This window comes from Manacus candei, unplaced genomic scaffold (assembly GCF_025592945.1).
Source record: "Manacus candei isolate 608988 ecotype Guabito, Panama unplaced genomic scaffold, ASM2559294v1 h1tg000060l, whole genome shotgun sequence".
Taxonomy (NCBI): domain Eukaryota; kingdom Metazoa; phylum Chordata; class Aves; order Passeriformes; family Pipridae; genus Manacus; species Manacus candei.
The window spans coordinates 10,497,764-10,522,242 of record NW_026138108.1 but is presented as its reverse complement, the minus strand read 5'-3'; the positions used below and the strand labels follow the sequence as shown (position 1 = coordinate 10,522,242).

The 24,479-nt window shown below is 37.6% G+C and overlaps 1 long non-coding RNA gene across 1 annotated transcript; it reads right to left on the bottom strand.

The window, feature by feature from the left end:
• Positions 1–382: 382 nt before the first annotated feature.
• LOC127478386 (uncharacterized) lies at positions 383–7,033 on the bottom strand. Its single transcript, XR_007907211.1, has 3 exons — positions 6,872–7,033; positions 3,502–3,651; positions 383–529 (listed from the first exon to the last, which is right to left on the bottom strand). It is a non-coding gene; the product is annotated as an uncharacterized LOC127478386 (long non-coding RNA).
• Positions 7,034–24,479: the final 17,446 nt, after the last annotated feature.

The following is a 24,479-nucleotide window of genomic DNA, read 5'->3' as shown; positions in this document are numbered from 1 at the left end:
CTACACAGACTGAACTCTACCCCCAGACAAGCATAAACAGGAGTCAACCCCCAATTTAACCATGTTGACAAATTGCAGGCCATGAGAAGCAGCTGACTCCTGGCTGCATTTACACTGGGAAATTCAAGTATGTTTGACACAGTACCTTGTTGGTACAGAATTAGCCTGGTTTGTGATAGTAAGAGATTTAATCCATGAGGAGAGTTGAGTCCATTAAAAAAATTACTGTTTAGAAATACTGTCAGGAACACATTTTCTCTAGTTAAACAGCCTCTGAAATAAATAAATACAGAATTACAAGATGGAAAGATTATACAGCGTTCCTTTCATGGACTATCAAAGTAAGGGAGAAACTAAAGTCATGCTACTCACTTGCCTACCACCAAACTCTCTTCTGACATTTTCTGGTTATTAAGTGTTGCCAGTGTTCCTGATAGTAATCCAAATTCCTGTAACTGCTTTCAAAAGTTTAAGGACTCCATACTGCACAGAGGCTCTCAAAAGGCTGTCTGAGTTTTACATTTCAAGCCTTGAGGAACAGAAATATAATACTTTACAATATTTAGCATTGTTTTAGTTCTGCCCCAGGATTCTGAAGGGAATAGCAAATAAACACGGAAGGGTCTTTCACAAACTTTCCTTCACTTTGCAAGTGAACTGTCTCATTCAGATCTCTCTTTCATTGGTAAGCCCCAGTAGTCAAACCTGTACCCTATTAATAAATTCACTGTGGTTTCTGCAATATCATTAGATGACAGTAATTGCCCAATCTACAGCCATAGGTGCCCTAAAATACTGTGAACCCCACTGGTATCTAATTATTTACCTGAAGCCAAATTCTACTGTTAAACCCATGAAAACCTTTTTCCAGTGCTAATTTTCACTGTAGGTATTTGTTATGGCAAATAACCAAGCTGCTGATCTTTAGTTCCCCTCCCCACTAACAATTATTTTGACTCCAGGACATCAAAGGCTGTGATTTAGAGACAAGGGGAGCATATTAAATATATGCATAAAACCTGGATTTAAAGCACCAGTACTCCCCAATCAAGCATTAGTTTAACCAGGTGAGAAAAACAGGCAAAGAAGGAGGTTTGTTTGACCAATTAGAATTAACCAATGCTTTTCAGATATTGAATGAGTAATAGGTACTGTACACCAAAAAGTTTGCAAACCAGAATTTAATCCTAGATATTGGTAATTATTATTGAAAGACTGCTGATTTCAGGAGAATACTGCACTCCTACCAAGTGCAGGCAAAGAAAAATGATGTTAAATTAGTGAGCTATAGGGTAAGGTATGAATTATTTACCAAGCTTGATTCACACGCATAATTCTTCTCAGTCAAGCATGCAAATCAGATCAGATAATTCCACACAATCATCTGATTACTAATTTCATATCCAATTACTTCATCAGTGTTGGTAGCTGCATTATTGAGAAGTACAGATCTGATAATATTCCTGTTTACATATTTTACAGACAGCTAGTACATTTTTGGAGTCTGTGCAGATATTTAATGTGGAGCTTTTTATACTTCAGATATTAAGATAAGGTCATATGTTCATAACAAAAGTTTTCATCTAACTGTAGAATACCTGCAACTTTTGTCTTCCTGTGGTGTGTAAGGCATAAATGGTAGTGTTACACATCAGAGGGATTTTTATTAAGGTCAGACAGAATATTTCAGCCTTTGTTTGAGAGAGGGTGGACAACAAATGCAGAGTAGCCTTTTACTTAAGTCCTAACAATTGCTCCCATTAAGCCTTAAGTAGCAATCAAATTGCTGCTGCTGTATTTGATAGATTGCTTGCTAAGTTCCTTCTGAAAGGTTTTTTAGCTTCCTGTGTAGGCAGAAACTCAAGAAAACTGTATTCAATATTCAGAATTTCTACCGATGGTAGAACACACAGTTCTTATTTGCAGTTTCTATGACTACTGGAGCAGCACTAATTCCTTCAAATTAAAAGGAAAGAGAATTCAATTTGTATATTTAAACAAGAACAGGCACAATCTTTTTTGAAAGCTATTCCAGCAGACAAAGCATATATACATCTACACATATATCTCCACTTGAAGATGGAGACATGCATATATATTCAATTTCAAAGATTTAACAAAGCAGAGAAAAGCAGAATCAATTTTAACACATATTTTTTATGCAACATTAGGAAATTTTAGCCAGTATTGAAAGAATTCTACTTTTATCTTTTAAAAATGTTCATTACAAACCATGTGAATTTCTTTAGTTAGATGAAATGAAATGAAACAATCAAAAGAGCAGCATAAATATTGTGTTTCTTTGTCAAAGAATTGCCTGTGCATCCTATATGATTAAAAGGCTTAGGATATTTTTTTTCCTGTGTCACTTACACCTGTCATATAATTTGAACTCCGTGAATCTAACACAAGGAAGCATTAGTGTATATATATGTGTATATATATATACACATATATATACAGCTGTTGTAGGATTATGACTCAGTTTATTGGTTTCAGTGGTACTAGTCATATAATTTGTGGAATGTCTTTTTTAGTAACTCCAGTTCCTTTAAATATATTGTGGTCTTAGACAAAAAGTCTAATGACACCAGAAAAGCACACTGCCAGAATAAGCAAAATTCACCATACCCACTGAAGGTATTTCTAAATGAAGAAACTAGTTATTTTTTTATGCTATTCACATACCTTTACCTATCAGCTTTTAAAAAAAACATTTAATTTTACTGCATTTTAAGCATATACCTGTGCTGGTTTCACAATCAAAACAATCCCTCAGACAAAGGAAATCTGAGGTACAAAAATTACCCCTTGGTAAGTCTCATTGCTGTGCACCTGGGCAGCCACAGAGCCCCTGCCAGCCAGGCAGCCATCACACAAGACAACTTGCAGCCCTGGACAGCCTGCACAGCTGCTAGCTAGGGAATGACTTCTGGATAACCATGGAGCCTCCCAGCAAACCAGCTTGATGTCCTTGCTTCATGCCAGCTGGCTCACCTGTCCAGTCTCCATTCAAATATTGATGGAGTGACATAAAATACATGTCTGTAAAATCAACATTTTTTTCCAAGGAACTGCTGTTCTGCCAGAAAAATCGGAACTGGGCTTAAAATTAAGTACTGGAAAATACATTAGGAATTAATTTTATGATTTTAATCAAAACATTACTGAATCCATCCTTTTTCCTCTAGTAATTCTCTCATCACAGCTTTCCTTTGTGTCAAATTACTTCTTTTCCTTGCAAAGCCCTTCAGAGGGAGCAGGAAATACAAAAACCATCTTGTAAGGCACATTGGAGGAATGTTCTCTGGGTTCAGTGAACACCCTATATTAAACATTATTTTACAACCCTGAGTCTCACCTGGTACTTCCATATATATATCTTAAGAGGCACAAAAAGCTTTCCTGGCACACAGTGAAAGATATTTTCCTTTTTATCAACCCCTCAACTCTCAGTTTCATGTGTCAGTTGGGCAGCTGTGTGGAGACAGCTTTTCTTACCTTCTGGTTGTCCCGAGGAAGAGAAACATGAAGGCCAGTCATCTCAAGAAAATGCAGTCATACCACATTTGACATCACTGCTCCACAGAATGGAACACTTCAGGGCCAATCGGTTGTTCTGAAATCACTCTTAACACCGATCTGGGCAAGCTAAAAGCAAACAAAAAAATTTATTTGAAAATTTTAAGAACACATCACAATCATCACATTAGTTGGGAAACAGAAAAAGGGAAAACCCACATATTTTCCAAACACTTACATGTGTAGTTAAGTTAGATCACCAGGCTTCTCTTACTCTACAAGATTTAGTTAATATGCAAACAGACACTTCACATCATTCCTGGCTGGAGGCTGTGACACACATCCAGCCCTGTGCCTTCCATCTACATTGACGGAAAATGGTTCCGACCAAGAAGCCTACAGTTTATCTATTTTTGGTAAAATTAAACCAAAATTCCTCTGTCTTCCATTCTTCTCCCTCTCCCATCTCCCCACCATTTAACATCCAAAAAGAAGAGCAGGCTTTATGATTGCAGTCCATCTTTTTCCCTCACGTGCCACCTTACACTCAGTGATGGTGAGACAACATTAATCTGAGCCTTTTTGCTCTGTCTGATCTGATGGACAGAAAACATGGTGAGTGCACAGGAGAAAAGAGCATTCTCTTCACTTAACTATGCCCATCCATCAGTCTTATTCCAGCCTAGATGGAAAAGCAGCATTTGGCAAGAACTGTCCATATATAGCCTCGCCCTTCCTATAGGTGCTTGAGAAGAAACTCTCTGTAAGTGACATTTGTAACCATAGTGTAATTCCCTACAACCTCCATAGACACTGAAGTATTTTTTCCCAACAAAAACAAAGTGAAAGCTTAAGCAATGAAATTTCCCTTTTTTTACAAATTACGTACTAATACGTTGCTATGCTGCCATCAAGAACAATCAAAATATGCAAGTATGTCTGCACATGATGACCAAGGTAATATGGCCGCTAAAATTTAGATATTATTCTTTTTTCCCATGTAATTCATACAAGTCAGGAGAAAATCCACACCTTCCAAAATACTTAAGTTAAGTTTTTGAGCCTCAGTCCAGCAAACACCTGTTTGCAATGATGGAATTGTCCCATTGATTTTAGTTATACACATTAAACATCTTTAGTTGGATTGGAAACTTGGATTTGTAACTTAAAAATCCCTTTCACTGGTTATCAAATAGCTCTTGGATCTGGCTATTCTTTGGAGATAAAGATAATCACTTGCTCTGGGGAAGAAAGTTGCTGGGTTTGCCTGCATCACATGTAATACATGAACCAAGTTAACACCATTCTGATTATGTTTCCAAGATACACACAAACACTTTGCTAGCACAGGCTTATCTCTGGCTCAAGACCTAAATATAATTAAGGCTCTTGGGTAGAAAAGGAAGAGTTTTCTTTAAGTATTGCAATGGTAACACAGACTGCCAAGTGAATATGAAGGTAGGAATCTTGACAAATATGAAATACAAGAAGTTATTGGGCAACAATGGTATGTTGTAACCATGTCATGCAGCTTGTTTGTATAACAACTCATAGAAGTTTTTACACAGCGAAGTCCCTTCCTCAGGAGTCAAACAGAATAAAACTGACTACTGATTAGAATTTGCCATCTTACTTAGAAATCTAAATAAGTTAATTTGAAAAGCACAAATGTCAGTTAAAAATAGCTAGGTAGGTAATTTTTGGGATCCCCCTATTAAAAGTGATATTATGCTTTATGCTCATTTCATTAAAATTAATATTGGAATTTCATAGGCAGGGAAACCTATAACTGTTCAGGAGTGGCAAAGAAACAAAATTAAATGCAAAGAAACAGTAAAAGGATTTGTGAGATCAATCAGTCCAATGGTTTCTGTTAGGATAAACAATCTTGCCCAGTGTGAACTCAAAATGGCAGCTGACTTTAGTTGGCACAAACGTTGTTCTAAATATGTTTCAGGAGCATCAGGTGTTTCCTGTGAAGATTTGTTTCCACATGGCAGAATTTCATCTAAATCCCAGCACCATGGGCAAGTGTCCTCTGCTCCCTACTCCAACTGCTGAACCATATGTATGATAGGATTTTTCCCTGCAGTGCACTGTGAGGTGAATACCAGAGACAACTGCACACCAAGACTTTTACATCCTGAATATATGCAGAATACTTCCTTCTGTCACTCCTTGACCCACTTCACTGACAGAGACACCAAGAAGGGGATTTAACAGAGCTCCACACCACAGTGCTGACTGTTCTGGACTTTATGAAAGTGAGACGCTATCACAGACGGCTTTGTAAGGTCATTGCCAAGGTCATTTCAGAAAATGAGATTTAAACTAAGTTACTTCCATGTTTTTACGTAACATCTGACAGCCACAGGGTTCATAATATATTTGCATACACTCCTAAAAAAATTTTAAAATTAACACAGAATTTTGCTATAGACAGTTAAGAAAATTTGACATCAACATCTTGAAAGTGGTAGAGAAGAAAATACAAAGCATCCTCAGAATTCCAACTTCTTGATTTTATCTAGCTTTTCTTATGAAGAAGTCCAGAAAATCTGTTTTAATCTATTTACTTAAATGTCTTAGCAAAGAAAAAAAATGATGAAAACTGTGTTATCTAGAGTTTTGCCATCAAATCTGGCTCCAGACAAATCCCTCCAGCTTTTCTAGTCCTACTGAAACATTTATTATTGCTCTGAACATGAAAAAAATGGAATTCCTGATGAAGGGAACTCCCGGGAGAAAGCACTACAGAGAACAGAAAAATCCTGAAAATCCAAAATACAGATTATAACCCTGCACAGTAAATTTATAAATTGATAGGGACATTCTCACACTCCAGTGTATTTCATCAGTCCAGGGGAGTTATCTTCTACTACATTAGAATAATTCAGCTTGCAAAACTAACTCGGGAATGATGGTGGAGAGATCATGCCATTTTGAATTACTGGACTGGAGAAGACATGAATTTACTCAACTGCAGTAGAAAATAATTACTCCTAGTCCATTTACAATAAAATCTAATCCAAAATCTAAAATTCACAAGAATTTGCAGCTACTACAACTGACCTAACTTCTACAATCAATAAGGTTCTGAATACTGAGTAAACCTAGGTACTAAAAGTTTTCTTGCAAGTAACTATTGATATTTCATCAGCTATGTTACAATCTGTTAGAACCTGTTTATTATGGGGTTTTCTATGCTATGATTATGCACTCTGCTTGTACTATCACCTATAGTCTGAAGTCTGTGTCCTTTATATGTTTTCAGAGATAAATGATTCATTACTGTTGACCTTCATGGGGTACAGAATAAAAGGGTCACCAAATCACACATAGTACTTACAGTTTGAGGCCAACAGGTCCACTCTTTAATGAATTATTCCAGCTCCAGTAACATATCAAAACCAATGTTTGCTATTTTTTGTTAAAAACACACCCTTCCTTGGCTACCACAGTTACAGAGTGACTGAAGTGGAGCATGTTTGATGTTTTGATGACAAAGATGAAAACTGTAGGCAGGAAAACAGAAAACAAAAATAGAACTTCAGTTACAATTCCAGCTTTCATTTCCATTTCACACACTGATCATATTATTGGCCCTGAATGTGTCTTTGCTACTTTTTCCCTCCTTTCTTCTTTCCTTTAATTTTGTGGTCTGATTGCCCAAAGAGCTATTTTTTAACAAGACTTAGTTGTTTCTAGCTTCTCTTTCCAGGAGTCTGTTCTTTAACATTAACAATAACAAGGAAAAGGCAGTGGAGTGTTGTGCTCATAACACACACAGGGCGAGGCAGAGGCTGAATGATAAATCCCTGAACTGAAGGAACCCACAAATGCCTGCCCAGGCTTCCTTCTTGGTAACATTATACACTAAATAATACTACTGTTGAGAAATTCCAAATTGTCCCCACCATTATTTAGTTCAAGAGAGACAAATACTTTCAGAGCACCACCTTGTCTCTGGCACTATTACAGATGTCAGAATGGCAAACTGCCTCACTCAGAAAGGAAACCAGGACCACTGCTAGTGATAGATGAACTGAGGACTTCCAGGGAGTTACTTAAAGCATATTGGCATTCTCAGTAAAAGCAGTACTTAAAAATAGACTGCAACTCCATGGGTCTAAAAAAAAAAACAAAAAAAAAACGTTTGCAACAATTTCATTACTTTTTTTTAATTTCTCTTCAAGGAATTTATGAAGTTTATTTGGTTTTACATTCTCTACTGTTAATCATGAAAGCAAATCCATCAGACTTTTCAACATACAAGGTCTGTATTGTGTGATTTATGGAGAGATCATATAATTTTCATGCCAGAAGTGGTCTCCTCATCTCAAAATAAGTATTTTGAGTGATCCTTGTTTCTCCTGAATCTTTTTAAGAACACCAAGGAAGTTCTCTGTTGAAGTAAGTGGGTACAGTACCAAATGTCAGTGTAATCTTTCACTTACACCACCAGCCTCAGACAATGCCTGAGCCATTAACAAGTTGCTACTTAACAGGCTGTTAATTTTAGCAATCATGTTGCATATTAAAGGTCCAGAACAAGGTTTACATGAGATTGAACACAATCATTAAATGGAAAGCCACTGAAAATTACTGAAATCATATAAATCATTCAAATCACTGAAGGTTGGGAAAGGAATCAGAGAAGGTTTTACTACAGCCTCTGCTTATTCTTACAGCCTTCAATTTTGGTCACAGATGCACATGTCCATGAACTTGCAGTCTGGCACAACATTCATATTTTCTTAAATGACACAGAATGAAAACATTTCTCCCTTTCATCACCTCAGGAACCATCACTGAATCCCTGATTCAGTAATCTTCAGAAGTCTACTACCCGATCTCCCAAAATTCCAGCTTCAGTTCAATTTTTAAAAATCTGACACTCTCAGTCAGGGTATAAGAGATTCTAAAGAATTTTACCACTTAAGTTTAAAGCATTTAAAGCTTGCCCTATTGCTGTTTTCCATGGTTTGTTTTCAGCTGGTGACCATTTGTAATTAACATACTCACGCCTGTTGTGATTAGGCTAAATAGTTTTACTCTCAGACTATTTGCAGGTTCAAAGTATGTAGAGGGTTTTCTTCTTTCTCAATCTCTTAGTATGAGACATATTTGTAGAACCAGAAATGGAAACACTTGTAAAGCTGCATTTGTCAGGCTCCCTCTCCCCTAAGCAGCCATGTATCTAAGGATGAAGCTACATGCTGGAAAAGGACCTGGGGTGCTGGTTGACAGCAGCTGAACACGAGCCAGTGTGTGCCCAGGTGGCCAAGAAGGCCAGTGACATCCTGGCTTGGATCAGCAATAGTGTGGCCATAGGACCAGGGCAGCGATTGTCCCTCTGTACAAGGCACTGGTGAGGCCACACCTCAAATCCTGTGTCCAGTTTTGGGTCCCTCACTCTGAGAAAGACACTGAGGTGCTGGAGCGAGTCCAGAGAAGGGCAATGGAGTTGGTGAAGGGTCTGATGAGGAGCAGCTGAGGGAGCTGGGAGTGTTTAGCCTGGAGAAAGGGAGGCTGAGGGAGGACCTTATCTACAATAGTCCAGAGAAGTTTATAAGAGCATTCACATTATTTTATTAATTTCTTGCTAATTGCTATACTTCAGTTTTGTACAGAATTGCTTGACATAGTGATGCTTGTCCAGAGGAAGGATTTAGTTTCCAGAAAAAGATGTATTTACTGAAGAAGAAGCACATTACCAAAACCTAGATAACATATAGATTTCATTGATGAGATCTATTTTTATAAAATCCAAAATATTATTGTCTGCAATTCTTAAATTATTTCAGGAAGAGTGCCAACATCATAAAATGCAAGAAACAATAATGAGAATCCCTCTTGCCTCTGTGGTGGCACCATACATTATTTTTGATGAACGAGGCAGGCTTCCAAAACTTCTTTTCAGAAATTCAAGCCAATACTCAGATTGAATAAAATCAAACTTGGCTCAGTGGCAGGCACTTGCAGTCCAGGGAAAAGAGCCTGCAGTTTCCTTTTCCTTTCCCAGGACACTTTTGCTTAATAGCACACACCCAGAGGACCCAGGCTGTTAGCTCACAAAGCCATCTGCTTTTTAATCATCTGTGGGAACCATATGAGTACTCAACTAAGTGCTATTCTCCTTTAGTCAGCTTCCTAGACCTGGATTTCTTCAGCTTTTCCTTCAGGAATATATTTAAATCTAAGCAGTTTCCCATGTCTGACTTGCCTTTACTTAGCAGTTTAGTAGTTTGAAGGACAGACAGATGAATTTTTTCTTTTAAAGAAAAGAGCTGTCAATAGTACATGTTAAGATGGTGAGCACAAAATAAACTTGTGATGCTCATGTCAAACAAATGAGAGCAAGAAAAGGCACACCCTACATTTGTTTCTCTCTCTGCCACAAGAAAGGGGAACCAGAATCTCTTAGAGATGGCAGTAAATGTTATTACTGTAACCTTTTGTTAATTCTTAACTTCAGCTGCTGGTCATTCCCTGTTCTTCTCATTTACAGTTTCAGTAAGCAGCATAAGGGCATGTGAGCCAAAGAACCACAGAACAGCCACTCAAACTACAGAACACTAATTTTTTTAAATTTCTGTTTAGAGTTCTTTAAAACCACATAGTTCTTCACTGGCTTTGATAAGACAGTTGCTTTCTTCTACATCATTTTTTAAGTAAATTATCAGCAGGAACAGCATCTAAGCTATTTTGCTGTACCTCTGCCCTGCAACCTCTGCATGAGCTCACTTTCTGCTCAACAGGAGCACAAGTTTCCAGTGCAGATCTGCCACATCAATTGGACAGGACAGGAGGTATATTTTGCAACATGTGCCAAGAACATAAATAAATAAATTATATGATTTACCTAAATCTTTATTGTTCCTCTACCATTCTGACCGTGGTGAAATCATTAGATAATGAAATACAAGTCCTTGCTTTCACTTTGTTTTTTATCTTGCTATCTGGTGACATTCATATAAATTATCTTTTCCATTGTTACATTTCATTTCACAAAATTTTTGTACTGCCTTTGTCCTTCATTTTTCCTCACATTGGTAAACTCTTAATGTATGTGAAAACAGAGCCTATTTGCTCAGCCCTACATACCTTTAACATATTAACTGAAAAAATCTGAAAACATAACTAAACCTATGGTTTTGTCTACAGACTGATTTACAGTGATATATGTATGAAATAAGAAGCTCATGTTAAGTTCTGAACACCCAGCTACAGTTTCAGTTACACACCATTCTATGAATCTGACCATAGAGTAGGAATGGATGAATTTTAAAGAGCTTAGGGAAAAGCATAAAAAAATATTTTAGAATTATTAAGAATTTCAGTTTGCAAAGAAGAAAAGCTTCAGAACAGTTATGAATAAACTGCATTTTTTTCTTGGGTAAAATTTATATTATTAGCAAGGTTTAAACATAAATAACGCCTCTTTGAATGGTATTACTGTGATGAGTTACAGCAAGCAGTGGCAAATAGCATTACTTACTACTCCAGAATTCCCCAGATGTGCACTCCACACACCTACATTTTCTTTCCTATATTATCCTCAGTGTTCAGACAGGCCTATGGGATATATCCTGATATCCAAACAACATGCAGGTAACTAAGCTGCCACATGAATTTTGAATATTTTCATTTCTCAGCAGTGCCAGGAGCAAGATGAAAAATTCCAGATTAGAGTAATACAGTGAAAGTACACCAAAGGAAGACTGAGGGGACATTAACAGAGGTACACAAAGAAGGCATAATCTGTCTCAGAAAGAGCATTTTCCTTCAGTATCAACAAAATAGCACAAAACCAAATGACTCTTTTACATTTCCAAAATAATACTGCACACCCTAGCAGGAAGAGCCATTAAATGACTCCCTGCTGCTGTGACTGTGAGGGAAATGCATTCTTTCCTTGTTATGTATAGACAATTGGACAGAAGTATTTCTTAAAATAACAGAAAGGTGAAGACATATACTGTTTTTAAGTGTATCCCAGAAACTTGGAATGGCTGAACACAAACTAAATTCAGGGCTTACATAAAAGCTTTGCCATAGCTCTATATTTCCCTTGAACAAATTTAGTGCACATAGGACAGTATTCCAGATCTATTGCTTTGTTACAGTCTTCATTCCTTAGAAAATAAAGAATAGATCCCAGTTCTTGAAAATGGTGAGAGACAATGCTCATTCTGACCATATAGCTGTGGTCAGCTGAATTAGCACTGAAAAAAAGTCAAGTTTGTGTCATCAATTAAGCATGTATTATAAAATATCATCTGCTCCCACAGACTGATTCAACAATAATTGTATTTGTTTCTCATCCAAATCTATAAGATCTGTCCAGAGGCATTGAAAAAAGGATACAATTTAGGATACGCTATAAATTGTAAGGAGAGGAAGCAAGAAGAATTCATGTTACGATGAAATAAAATGGAAAATAAATGAGTCTGAAATAATTCAGATGGAAAAGGTATATGTGATTTTGCTTTTTTTTTCTTGCGAATGGTTGGGAACTTTCTTCATTTCATGTCAATTATTCTTAAATTTCTGCTGCCATTACTGGCAGTGAGCAAGGAGCTGGTGCATCCAGACTGTCAACAGCTCAGAGCAGCAAGTTCCCAAAAAATCATTTCCAATTCTTAAGTTAAGTCTGGCTGTTACTTAGCTGGATAAAGAATTTTTTTTCATTTACCTTCTTATTTCATTGTCTCTGAGGAACTAGTCATACGTGAATATTTGCAGAGTTGTATCATCTTTAATGAGGAATTGGTCTCTACGGGGCAAAGAAACAACATGAATTAGACAGGGACAAGCACGGGAAGAAATCTAAAGCTACCAGAAGTTTTAAATTGAGAATAAAAATCTCTCAGTCTGTACAACTATGTATCAAAAGTATATGTTGTATACTATGAAAGTCAGCTCATCATTAGATCTGTATTATACAAAGAAGCACAAATTTATTTTTGCATAAACCATGGAGTATTGGATCTTATGTTTACAGATCACCAGAACTGAAAAATGTCTGCTTCAATTATTTCTCTGAGATTTTCTGCAGCTATTTCATAACCCATAAATGTCACTTATTAAAATGCAATTACATCACCTCTTTGCCAACATCAACATTTGTGCTTATCAGCATTCCATTTTCTGTCCTGCTCCAATCCTTTTTTCTTTCACTTCACTTTCTCTCTCTTATTCCTTATTGACCCACAAGACCACAATAGTTCCCTGCACATTCACACCAACTTAACTTGAGTTGCAATGCTACTCTGGGAATGAGAGCAGCAGAAGTGCTGGCACACAGTTCCTCTGTGGGGCAGGAACTTCTGGCAAGGACTGGAATACATAAGGGTGACAGCAGAACTCCTAATTGCTCCTACTAAATCACTCAAACCCAGCTGTCAAAGTCCCCAAATTCTCTGGTATGTCTCCAAAATACTAGTCCAGATTTTGGAAGCAGAAGAGCCAACGACCATGACAGCCAAAGGAAGCTTCTCTTAAGAGTTGTTTGTTCAAATACTGAGACCACGACTGCTACAAGCATAAAGGACAGCTCTGAGCTAACCTGGTACCTTTATAGGGCAGGGCACTAAAAAGCCTGAATGCCACCATCCATTGAGTCCTCTCTGCCTGCCTGAAAAGCAGAGCAAGTTCCTAAAACTGTGTGGTTTTGGAAAAAGAAAATGGCCCCGGTATACCAGGAAACACAGCTGTGAACAGCCAACATTTCTTAGTGGTGAAGTGTCCCAGTGTGCATTGGAGAGGCAGGGGAAGGGAAAATGGAGGGGAAGGGATCTATAGGAATTGTTACACTGTTTTTCCTGACTCTGCACAAGTTTTAGATTGCCCTCACTGCCCTCTCCTCACACACCCGTTGGGACAGACAACATTGACTACACTGCTTGAGAAACAAGTCACGTAGAGACCACATGCCTGCAGGCTGGTAGGGGTAATGTGAAAGGGAAGAAAACCTCCATTTCTGCAGGAAAGGGAAAGATACCAAAACTTTCAGGAGACAGGCTCATTCCAAATAACTGCTCTGTCAGTAAAAACACCTTTGAACTTCTGCACAGTAGAAAAAAAGATTTCAAACAATAGGAATCTGCTTAGCTTTCAGTATAGGCAGTTCCCTTACATCTCAGAAGAATATTCTCATCTAAACAACTTCTAAAGATTTGTAAATTTTGTCACAGACACAGTAGGTATAGACAAACTACATCATTAAGACATTTTTATTCTGCAATAAAATCTGAGTATTTGATAAGAATTAGAACATATTCTATAGCTGATTGACTACATATGTTGTCAATTGACTGACTACATTGCCAGTGTTACTCCAATGCATCTCTAATGCAGAAATACTTCTTAAAATATTCAAAAGCAACATTAAACCATGTCACATCAGTAACAAAAGCTTTTATAATAGACTAATTTCCCAAGAGTTTATGAATAGATGTTTGTATAGAAGTTCCAACTCCCAGGTCTGCCTCCTAGCAGTCAGAAAAAAAATGTGTAGTTAAGCTACTCATACTTAATGTACTCAAATGCTCAGAAAAAGAAGCAGAAAATATGGAGAGCATGAACTGGATATTGGAGCTGCTGATGCACTGTGAGAATGGGAAAAGCTGTTTTCAGGGCAGGTGAAGTGCAAGAGGACGCTTGGACCAGCTGCTCCACACTTACAACCTGTAAGCAATCTTACTCATACCTGTCTAAATACTTGGGGATGTTTATTTTTCCTCCACAGCAGTAGCCAGTTTTATTGAATGGAGACAGATCATCTTCCAAGTACCTAAAAAAAAAAAATGCATCAATAAAAAATTTAATCTCTGCTCTTGTGCTGCAGTTATAACATGTTAATACTGACTTTATACCTTAAGAAAAGCATTAATAGTTCATGTTCTTAAGAAGCTGTTAATCAAAGATCTAGCTTCCATCAGCACAAAGCTAACATTTGCTAACATTTTAGAAGGCATAAACTACTTTAAAATATTTGATTCAGTCAAGCACTCATATGTGAAATCCCAGTTCCTTGGTGCCACCAAACTGTACAAACACACATTTCTTTCCACCAATTCCTAAATATGACTAAAAGCAGAAGATACACATCTAGATGCCTAAAAGCCCCTTTGAAATACTGAAAACAATAATAGGAACCTTCCTGCAGGGATTGTTACATGTACTAGAGTATAAATATTTGACAGATTTTTTTTTTTTTTAGAATGTTATTCAATTTTAGAGTAACTTGTTTTTCACATACAGCAGATGCTTTGATTTAACAGGGTACCACTTTATGCATTTAACCTTATTCTCTGTGTCTCAATGTCCATTTCTAAAAGGAGAGATTTACAGGAGAGTTATTCACAAGTTTTGGTTTCTGTCTTGTGGATAAAAAATTTATTTGGTAATCCAGTATTACTAGATAATTTTTCCCATACATACATCCGTGTGCCTGCACACAGACCCAAACATTTATGTTTTTTTAAAGGCCCATTTGTCCATCAAGCTTGCTGTAGCTACAGATGCCTCTCAGAGAACCATAAACAACCTGATAACCAAACCAATATCATCAGGAGCTTCCTCTTACAACAGTTTTGAGAGAAAGCATGATCAACATAAAAGATTAGAAGGAGACTTAATCTTTCCTTCTTCTGATATTTGTTCATATAATCCCAGGCTACCTGTTTGATTCTCTTTCCTGGAGAGAAAGAGCTCAGGAGACGAGCAAAGCTACAGGAGCTCTCTCAAATGCTAGAATAGGGTAACAAGAAAAACACAAGTTCTGCCCCTTGTACACAAATACCTTTTTTTAAATTATTTTAAGAGCTTAGGCCCACAGCTTATGAAATTGTTGCTCTGAGAAGATCCCAAATCTCTGACACATCAAAGTATGCGCTGTTATTCAAGGGTGCTATAAAAATTCAAGGTAGAGTTTAAAACCTGAAAATATAAAATAAACCATACATTAACACAGCAATTCCCAAATCATGCATATTCATAAAGAGAGGCTTAAAGATGAACCATCATCAGGTTCTCCTATGTTTACTTTTGCTAACCAGCTCTGATTGGTGGTAAGATATAAAGTGAATTCACCCGAAGTGAAGCCACGGAATAGGATGCCATGAAAAGGCAGCAATCCAGAGTTGTCTAAGAATTAGGCCTCTAAAGAGTATCTCAGAAATTATGCTTCTCCTTTCAAAGGTAGAATTTGTTCATGGGCAAACTGAGGAAAGAAGCCTTGTGTCAAGGAGCACCAAGGTAATAAGAAACAGATTCTCTGTCTTGATGTTCCTGTTCTGTGGATAAGCAAAGCATGAATATTTTGAGCTTTTCTGATCTGGTATACTTCTGTGGCTTTGTACTCATTGCAAGGGTTTTAATTAAAAGAGAAACCAATTATATCTAACCCTTTGCCTACATTATCATTAACCTGCTTTCTTTACAAATTAAAGGCACTGAAGCAGAATTTTATTTTTTTAATGACGCTATTAATTTAATTCTCTTGGATCTTTTACCTTTCTTGCACAGATTAGTTGCCTGCATTACTTTTAGTATCATCTCTCCTGAGAGGTGATCCATCAGGTGAGTTATTTTAATAATGCTCAAGTGTGAACTTTCTGTTAAAGCTTCTGCAGCACTGACAATCCCTACTGCAAGAGAAAAAGCTGGCACATCTAGATCTGGAATGGTGTTCAAAAGGATCCTATCAACTTAAAATTCATACTGAGCCACATCCAGGAAGTATGAATTTCTCTCTACTTAAACTAGGAGTAGAGACAGAAAAAGAAAAACCACAGAAGAAATTAGAAGAGTACAGGGGAGGAGGGAGCATGCAAGAATAAATGATGACTTGAAAGGAGATGAGCTGAGAACAGGTGGTGAGAACAACAAAATGGAACATAAGGCAGCAGGATTGTGGAAAATACTGAAGACAATTGGGGAAAGAAAAAAACAAACCCCAAAACAAAACAGGGAGAAACTGGAATATAGAAACACAGGACAAAGCTAAAAAATATTTCCTTGCATTGGCTATTTGTTGTAAGGGTATTTTAATCAAAATTAATGGAGGAAAGATGCATATCTGTGTTCTGTGGTCTGGGACTTGATGTACATGCACTGACCTACCTAAGGAATAAAGTTCTATACACATTAACATAGAAAAGCAAAGCTTGTCCTATGGGGTGTCTCAATACCCTTTCCTATTGATTAGTACTGTCACCACAGTGTTGAAAAGCTAAGGGATTTTTTTTGTTCTAATTTGTCCCACAGAATATTACTGTGCTGTTGGATCAAAGCTATTTCAAAACTCAGTCCCAGTTTCTTTCACTTCGGGCTCTTGGAAGAAAATATGTACACTTGCAGCATTCCAAGTCCTAAGGTAATTCAGCTGCAATATGAAAAACAGAAATGAAGTATTCATATAATTTAAATGTAGCAAAGTTTCCATTACAATTCATTTTAAGAAGATGCTTTTGTTCATATAGGTTGGACTCGGACTTGATTTTGGAGGTCTTTTCCAACCTTAATGTGATTCTATATTCTGAAATCACCACCCTTTAGAAATTCCAGGACATTGGGTGTATTTACACTATCAAGCAGTGAGATGCAAAGGAGGGCTGGGGGGTTGATGTCCTGCACTCCATTATGGTTCCAGGACCCCGTGTCCACCCTGTGCCTTTGCCCACAATGAAGTTCATGCCACTTGCCCATCCCAGGCTCACACCTCCAGCAGGAAGGAAAACACACTACACTTAAGTGCATACAGCATGTCTTGTGCAGGCACAATGCAAATTCACACCCAAAAGAACTCTTTGAGCTCACATCACTCCCCCAGTGACCTGCAGTTCTTCTTCCAGTTCTCAGCATCACAGACAGTGCCATCAAAAAGGCAGAGGCTGTGCCATTTTGACAGCATGCCCAGTACAACTCTCAGCCTGATTTCTGTGAAGAGAGGTGGCACATGTCAGTCTGAGTGACAAGTCATCCAAAATTTTGAGTATTGCTCTGACACCAATCCCTTCTATGAGGTTTAACAAATGTCTGCTTTGGTTTTCTCCAGGTAAAAAGTGAGAAATTATTCCACAAGAAGGAATACAAGCCAGTATAAAGTACATACTAGAGTAATGACATTAATTCTGAAGATACATCTTCAGAAAATGGCAACTTTCTTCTTAGTTCTGTATTATGTCACACACTTCAGAAGTCTTTCTGTATGCAGAAGGACCCATGGACATCAGTGGACTATTTTCTTGTAGCAGCAAAAACTTTACAACAACCATGTAGAGGATAAAGCAGGATAAACTTCCAGGAGGATTACACTAGCAGTTGTAACAAATCAGGACCCAAAGACACATAAGCCAGGAAGAGGTAAAAGCTTCTGAGGGTCATGCAAGTCTCAAAGTTGAGAAAAGTCCTGTCAAGTCTAAGCACTGCTGTCACATATTCTGAAGATTCCCCAGGAAAAGAATTGGGCTGGTTTCCTGAGTCTCTACTTTTCAGTGCATATTACAAGATACTGACTTAGATAGCTACCTTCTTTGTTTTCCCTCTGGAACTACTAAGGATGTGCCAGTGGCTACAAAATATTTCTTAAAAGACTTAGAGTAAATTCCTGGTCAAATATTAAGCTTCATTCATTTTCTTCCTGTGGTTCTTCTCAAAAGAGGATTCTGGAAAAAATCTTTTGGGAAACATGATAAAGAATATGCAAGTATGAACAGAGTTGATAAATCATTTATGAAAAAAGTGAAGCGATCATGTTCCCAAGTGTGAATGCAAGAAGTGTTTCAATTAATATGTGAAGCATAATAAATACAATCCATTTTAAAACAGACAATTAGACAACTGCCATACCCAAGGAAGTGGGAAGATGTGAATTATGACTGGCAGAAAGCAAGCAACTCAGTGGTTATTCAGCTAGTTTTCTTAGGAGGGAAATTTCTCGGTGAGAAAATAGAAGTCTGCCTACCTAGTATGATACAAATCAATAGATGAATTCAAGATTCTTGAGAAATAGCCTCAAAGTTACTGACAAATACCACATGCTTTATTAAATAATGAAGCATGCACTTGTCTTCTTTCATCAGATGAGCAGACTGATGTTCATCTACTAATACTGTCCACCCAGAGCAATCCAGAGACATGGATTACTATATTTATTTTCAGAATTGCCTTTACTAATAAAGCACTTTTTCCACAGGGAGTAAACAGAGTAATGACAGTGTCACAGGAAGCTCATTCTGAAGAAGCTCAGGCCTTGCAGTCCCAGAGGAAAAGTTTCAGCACACTCGACTCATACAAATTTCAACAATCCTGCCAGTTCACTGCTCTAAATGATCCAGCCTGTGATGTCAGGAGGTCAGGTGAACTCCAGTTAAAAGAACTGGCCTTTAAAAAGTTTTGGCTGCTTTCAAAGGCAAAATGAAGCTTTTAGAGTTAAAAATTTATCACAGAAATTGATGTGTGGTTACCATCTTTGAAACTTCTTATGCTTAAAGGACATTCAGGAGTTAATTGATTGCACACTCACCATCAATTCTGGTCACAACTAATGAAAGACTTCATACTATAACATTGGCAGTACATAATAACAGCTGCCTGATTTCTATGGATGGTGTCAAATGAATGGAACCCTTCCTGTCTTTAAATATCTACTAAATGGTGATTTTTATGGAACATAAATTCTTTGTTGGGCATTTTAGTTTTGCATGTTTAAGAATCATTAATATTCACTGAACTTTATACAATGTCATGACTAATTGTGTAATTAGTTGCCCTTTGCCTTACCCCCTGACAGACATTCTGATCTTGCACACATTAAAACATTCAAATAAACCACAAGTGTATGCATAAACTTCAAGCAATTAAAGGGATTTTGTTCAACTTTCAGTCCTTTTTTTGTTCAACTTTCAGTCCTTTGTGAGTAAAACTAGTTAACTCAACTAGCACAAGAACAGGAATCCAATGACAACCTAGAACTGGGATTAGTACTTTGCTAATGTATTCAGATTCTGAGGTTTGAGAGCAAACAGCATGATCAAGGTCTGTTTAAACCAATAAGAGATTGTCTTCTTCCTTTAGAAGCATTTTAGGTCTGGCTCTATATTCTCTGTGTAGAATGAAAAAGCCCATATCTTAATTTAAAAAAGAAAATGCTGTCTCTAAGCAGAACAAAATGGAGCAGTCCTCTACATTTACCACTGAGAATTAACTTGACAGAAAGACATTAATGATTTTCCTAACAAAGCAATAAAACAAGACAACTGTAGATTAGCAATATTCAAGCAGTAGTAGGCCTAAAAATGTTTCTACATTTTTTTCCTGTAAGGTGCATATCTGCACTGTACAAGCACAAGGTCTGTAGTCTGAGTTATTCAAAATTGACTGAGCCTCCTTTCAGTAGGAACCTCCCAGGAACCTGATAGAAAATCAGGGACAAGATCACACAAACAGAATTGACCTCTTTACTGCTTACAATTCATAACTTAGCTACAGTGTCAAATAGCAAATCAGACTTAAATAATGTTCTTCTTATGAGGATTAAGCAAATGAGTAAGTATAATTAGTAAAACTATAATTATCAGCTCAATGTTCCCATTACAGCAATAAAGAGAGAGTGCCTGTAGAATAAATTCCAGTTTCCTTCCTTCCAGGTTAACCAACCACTGGAAAAAATAAAAAAAAGAGAAAACCATGAATAATTCAAGATTCTACTTGCTTTATGTAAAAAGGGCCCTGCATGTAAATTCAGATGAATCCCTCATTCACTGAAAAACCAACTCATTTCCTTTCAGAATAGTAAATGGAGAAAATAATTTCCTTTTAGATGACTGCACTTTATGCCTATTTCACATCCTGTTGAACACACAGTGAAGAATTAACTGGCATAAACATCTCAGCCCCTTACCCTGAAGGTGTGAACAGCACTGTTAACAGCCTTCTCCATCTCTGATTTGCTTTTTTATTAAGTAAGCATTCTTGCAGAGACAAGATTGTCAAAAATTAGACAGCAGAACTTATCAAACAATAGATGAGGATAATTAGATCACATTTGAATACCACTTTTTGTAACTCCAGTGAAAGGAAAGGAATAGAGTGACAAGATCTCTGATGCTTTTGTCCCTGAACCTAATTCTATTAAGTCATTTACTCCTTTTCAAACAGCTACCAAAAGTAAAATGGAACGACATCGCACATGATGCATCATCATCTTCGTTTTATATTTGTCCTGAAGAAGTTTTACAACATACAGGAAGGAAAGCAGAAGAGAACTTGCCACTACATCCTGGTGTCCTTTTGCAGCAACCACCACACTGAAACAGGTGTGCACATGATCTGCTCTACATCCTGTCTCTGACAGCAGATCTGGCCAGCTCCATCAGAGGCAAGTGCAGAAGCCTGCCCAGTTAGGATACAGTATTTTTGCTGAGGAATTCTTCAGTTCACATCTCTGCAGGATTTTACATTAAGAACAGACATCTTATGATGCCTTAACTCCTAAACCTCCATGCAAAGGGTGGATGCATCTGTCAGTGTGAGAGGCTGCAGCACACCAAGTGCCCTTAGGGGAGAGTTAACCCTGATCTGACCACGGAAACCCTTTAAGGTCACATCATTCTCTCAGTCCCAATGGAGATTTGTCTTCTCCATGTCTACAATTCAAGCTGACTCTAGTCATGTCCAATAACCCTTACTTCCATCCTACAAAACTAGTCTTGCTTCCAAATGGATGAGTCTTGTCACTTGTGTTAGTTCTAAGTGTATTCAGGAGTATGGTCTTGTTTGCAAACAGTCTGAATCAGGGTCAGAAACTCCAAAAGCTCAACTTTTCTGAGCATCCTACTGGTGACAATCTCATACGTGTTGCTGCAGCATTGGGATGCATGCAGGATCGAAGATTACATACATTTTAGCAGCACAGGAATAGAGAGACATTAATTCATTCATATTCTTAATTCCTTTCCTTGCAGTCACTACAGTTTAATTTTTTCTCTACAACATTTAAAAATATCTGGATTTTGGACAAAATTCGAGTTTTCACAGTCATGATTTTCATCTGGTTTGCAAATATCTGTACTCACATGAACATAAAAAGTCAAACACATGAAATAGTTTCTTAACTAGAGAATTCCTTGACATAAAGGTTGTCATCTGCATTTTAGGACAAAAATAACATATGGTGGAGTATCCCACCAACATGTCTTAGCAAGTTTCCAGTTCAGAATGAGTAAAACCTAAAATGGGCTTCCTTATTCAGAACTAAGCCATTCTATCCTGGAATGCAAATTCACAGGTAGTATCTCAGAGTATTTTGCTTGTTGCTAATTGGCTGCAATGGCCTAACTCAGGTAAACAGCAAGTTCCAACAACAATCAACAGCACTTACAAGGTTTCTATTTTTTGTTTAAAACCAAACAGCAGAAAATCTGTTTTGGCACTTGAAAGAAGGTCAAAGAATACTTTAACAAATGAAGATTAAGGGCTCTCATCCCCTTAATCTCCCCCCCAAAAGTGTTGCAGGCAGGAATGACAGAGGACTCCAGCACACACGGATCAAGTGGCAGCTTCTCCAGGCAGGAAAAGGCAGACAAGTACACAACCCATTTCACAGTCAGGATTTTACCTGCATCACAGACTGCTTAGAAATACCACCACTGTAGATAATGAAGAAATGGTGGCTGCCCAGGAAAGATTCCAAAAGCTTTCTGTTGTAAACTGCCTGCAGCTGCCCCCTTGTGTATCCTCTGCTGCTCGCTGTCAAACGCTAATAGCCTCCATCACTTGAGCTATAGATAAAGTAGGGCAACCAAAAATTATTGGCACATTAACAGAAAGAAAGAGTTCTAGATACCCTAAAACACAAAGTGGGGGTGGAGGGAGATAAAAAATATAAATTCCATTCACTTGTTTCTATTGCTTTTCCTTCTACATTGTTTAAAAGAAGAAGAAGTCCTATAGAGGCACACATGCCAGATATTTTTTCCTATCAACACACCAGGCAGTCTCCAGAGCATAAATGGACTGTTCCTCCATTTCACCCGTAGAGCTAAACAAAAAGGCCATCTGCTCCTGGATTTGACTGACTGAACTCAAAGAGCTGCAGTGAGTCACATGTTCCCTACACTCACTGCGGGGCTGTCAAAGTAGTGATTTCTGCCTGTCATTTTTCACTTTACCCCATGACTCCATGGGATAGGCTGTGCTTTGCTCAGCACAGGCAAGTATATATACAGTAGGAAAGGGAATGGCATTGCAATTTTTGCTTTTACCCTCACTCCATTAGAAAGCAACCCTCCATTCAAATGGCAGCCTGTTAGAACAGCATTAGAATTCCTAAAAGAAGAGAATCAGTTGCTATAGGCACATTGGCTGGGCCAAAGCAAAAGAGAAAATCCAACTTACAATGCCACAATCAATTTATACACCCCCAAGAAAGATAAAATACCTAATTAATACTCAGGTATGTTCAGTGACTTGATACTTGCCTTTAGTACACTATACTCAGTATAAGTGACTTGATACTTGCCTTTAGGCATAGATTCACAATCCTCTTGTGCCTTTTGTATCAGCTCCTAACTGCTGAGGATGGTGATGGCTGGTGATGCACCTTCACTGTGGTGCAGGGCCTTGCATCAGTCCACTCGTTCACTGGAAAGAAAACAGTGATACAGAGTCAGAATATTTTCTAGCACTGTGTTTTTATTTCCCCTGTACAGAAAGACTTAGAAGCAGCACGTGGGCAATCCCTTGCAAAAGCCTCAGCTTTGGTGTTTGTCCTCGCTTTGTCAGATTTCTGTTTTAGACCCTAAATTTCTCATCTTGGAATTGCCCAGACCAAAGTTACTCATCTTGACATATGTACCCTGGGCATAACTGTTCTTCAGAAAAAGGTAGGTCTGCCTGGAGCAAGTTTTTGCCTGAAGGAAAGCATTTAACCAACGCAAATTCTCTTAGTGATCAGCAGCATATAATTATTCTGTGGGTTCCTGCACATGAAGCCATCTGGGTTTAACTCTAAAGTAAGCTCCAGAGTGAGGTTTCATTGTTCACAACTTTTTTGGCTTTTAGACTGAGCATTTACTGCAGAACTCACACAAAAAGTCTCCTCTGACCATTTAAAAATAAATAAATAAAGCGTTAATTTTTCTCGCACTAACTCCGCTTCCTTTTAACCAAAACAGTTGTGAAACTCCTGCGCCAGAAAAGGAAACACAAGAGCAAAGTTAGAGAAACAAAAGAAAAAGGAGTTTATTTACTGAAGGACAGAATCATACATTTCAGGAAAAGAAAGGGCCTTCTGGGCCATATACCTCATATCCCTGGACAGCAGGATGGTTGCTCATGGTCTCTAATGTGCTTTCATTGATTTTTTTTCTCTTTTTCAATACTCCAGAGAGATAGTATCTCATCATATCCACTCATGATAAATTCCCCTTTGTCCACTTAATTTACTGCAGACCTGAAAACCATTCCCTTGTGTCTGCAAACTTTCCCTTCATTTACTATGTTATCTTTAAAATAATGTAAATAAAGCTCCTTTCTTTTCTGGTTGTAAAGTACATTCTGACTTCAATACTCTGTTTGTCACATGAGAGTATTTGTGATCTGGAGTGCATAAACTGTGCTGCAGTTTGATACAACAAATGAGACTTTGGCACATTCTGTTCAGAAGGATGAGCAATCACAGACTTACTCAAGTGTATCACTGAATAAATTCACATAACCATTTCCAAAATATTAGTTTGGAGTTTTCCTGTCATCTTCATTAAAAAATGTTTCCCTAAACACCAAACGTTCCAGACATGCAAGATTTAAAACTCTAAAGGCAGTACCCAAAGCCAGGCATTTTCAAATTTGGCTTCTTTGAAAGATTTAGAAGCTGCACACTGACAATTTACTTCACAAGTGATCACTGGTTCATAAACTGAAAACTACAGTTTCTTATTCACCTA